The sequence below is a fragment of the Eumetopias jubatus genome, unplaced genomic scaffold (genome assembly GCF_037043125.1).
Source record: "Eumetopias jubatus isolate StellerSeaLion01/CBP00866 unplaced genomic scaffold, mEumJub1_p1.0 scaffold_2, whole genome shotgun sequence".
Classification (NCBI taxonomy): Eukaryota; Metazoa; Chordata; class Mammalia; order Carnivora; family Otariidae; genus Eumetopias; species Eumetopias jubatus.
The window spans coordinates 113,666,766-113,668,901 of NW_028274808.1; the positions used below are offsets into that span (position 1 = coordinate 113,666,766).

The window sequence follows — 2,136 nt, forward strand, 5'->3', positions numbered from 1 at the left end:
AGTAAAAATTATTACTAATAATTGCTAAACTAATATATTATCAATATTTTTAAAATATCCAATCCAGAGGTATCAGAAATATCAAGAGGACATGTCCACAGGATGCCTAAAGCTGATACTTTGACGTGACCAAAACACTATTTTAAATAACGCGTGTCCTCTACTCCACTTTGCTTCTCCCACAGCCATCCCTATCTTCATAAATGCTAAAGTCTTTCTGGCCGAAAATCTTGAAATCATCCTGGTTTCTCTCTTTATTGAAACTCCATCTCCAAAATATCAGCAATAATGAAGTGGGTTTACAGCAGAACCAGTATTTATACATAGGAAGTTTTTTTGGGTATTATAAAGCAGAATGTTTCTGAAGTTCCCATAGTTTTATAAATAAGCAAAACTTTGGAACAATTAAAATTATGTTGCCTTAAAAAAAATAAGGAAAAACACAGAAATTAAAAGTTTTTTTTAATTTGAGAGGTACTTTCTTATTAAATTCAATTAATTAACATATGATGTATTATTAGTTTCAGAGGTAGAGGTCAATGATTCATCAGTCCTATATAATACCCAGTGCCCGGTTATCCCATTCTCTCACCCCGCTCCCCTCCAGCAACCCTCAGTTTGTTTCCTATGATTAAGAGTCTCTTATGGTTTGTCTCCCGCTCTGATTCGTCTTGTTTTATTGTTTTCCTCTCTTCCCCTATGATCCTCTGTTTTGTTTCTTAATTTCCACATATGAGTGAGATCATATGATAATTGTCTTTCTCTGATTGACTTATTTTGCTTAGCATAATACCCTCTAGTTCCTTCCACGTCATTGCAAATGGCAAGATTTCATTTTTTTAATGGCTGAGTAGTATATCCCATTGTATATATATACCACATCTTCTTTATCCATTCATCTGTCGATGGACACCTGGGCTCTTTCCATAGTTTGGCTATTGTGGATTTTGCTGCTATAAACATTGGGATGCAGGTGCCCCTTCCGATCACTACATTTGTATCTTTGGGGTAAATACCCAGTAGTGCAATTGCTGGTTTTCAACTTTTTGAGGCACCTCCATACTGTTTTCCAGAGTGGCTGCACCAGCTTGCATTCCCACCAACAGTGTAGGAGGGTTCCCCTTTCTCCACATCCTCGCCAACATCTGTTGTTTCCTGTGTGGTTACTTTTAGCCATTCTGACAGGTCTGATGAGGTGGTATCTCATTGTGGTTTTGATTTGTAAGAAATTAAGTTTTTAAGCTTCCCTTATAGCTTCAGGAGGGCAACCAATATTAATTAACCACTGCTTGACAGATACTATGTTAAATGATTTACACTGGTTCTCATTTAATCTTCATGATGCCTCGATTAGGGAAATACTACTATCAGCACTTTACATATGACAAAACTGAAGCTTGAGAAGTGAAACTTAAGAAGTATAGTATAGTCTGTGATTGGATGAGACCTAAAGGCAATTACTCTAAATGGAAACAAGATTTGAGATGTTTAATGTGGGTACGCTACAGGTTCAGAGAAACTTCTCTAGTAACGAACTATAGAAATGATCCCTGAAAGTATAATCTTGAGATGTTTAAGATGGGACAAGTTTATCCTTCTTCCTTTACATTTTAGGACCAAATAATTCTATATACATTGTGGAAAAAACCTCGATGCTTTAAATTAAAAATATACATTTTGTAGTAAAAAATAAAACCACCTAGTCAAAACTTCACATTCATCTATTTATTGAGTTATTACTGTCACTTTTTTACTCTGTTCCAAAATGTAAGTTTGTTCCAGAAACCAATTCTTTATTATTTTTAACATCTTAAAATTTGAAATATTTTCCAACTTGACTTTGTAATATTCTATAAACCAAGTATTTTAAAAAAACCTTTTATGAATAAAAACGTACATCTGTTACCATCTGTGTCCTAACCAAAAATATTTCTGCAGAAAATGTTTTGGTTAAACACAACATAAACTCTGTAACCAAAAACCAAGGAAATAATGAATATAACCATGGACATTAGAGCATACCCTTAAGTAAACATACCATCGAATCATTCAGTGGGTGGATATTTTATATAGATGAAGAAGGGCAAATTTTGGAAGAAACACAGATTTAAAACATTATATACAGTAGAGCCTACC

General features: G+C 34.1%; 1 pseudogene; it reads right to left on the minus strand.

The window, feature by feature from the left end:
- Window positions 1-1,488: 1,488 nt before the first annotated feature.
- On the minus strand, window positions 1,489-1,566 carry LOC114222708 (small nucleolar RNA U3; annotated as a pseudogene).
- Window positions 1,567-2,136: the final 570 nt, after the last annotated feature.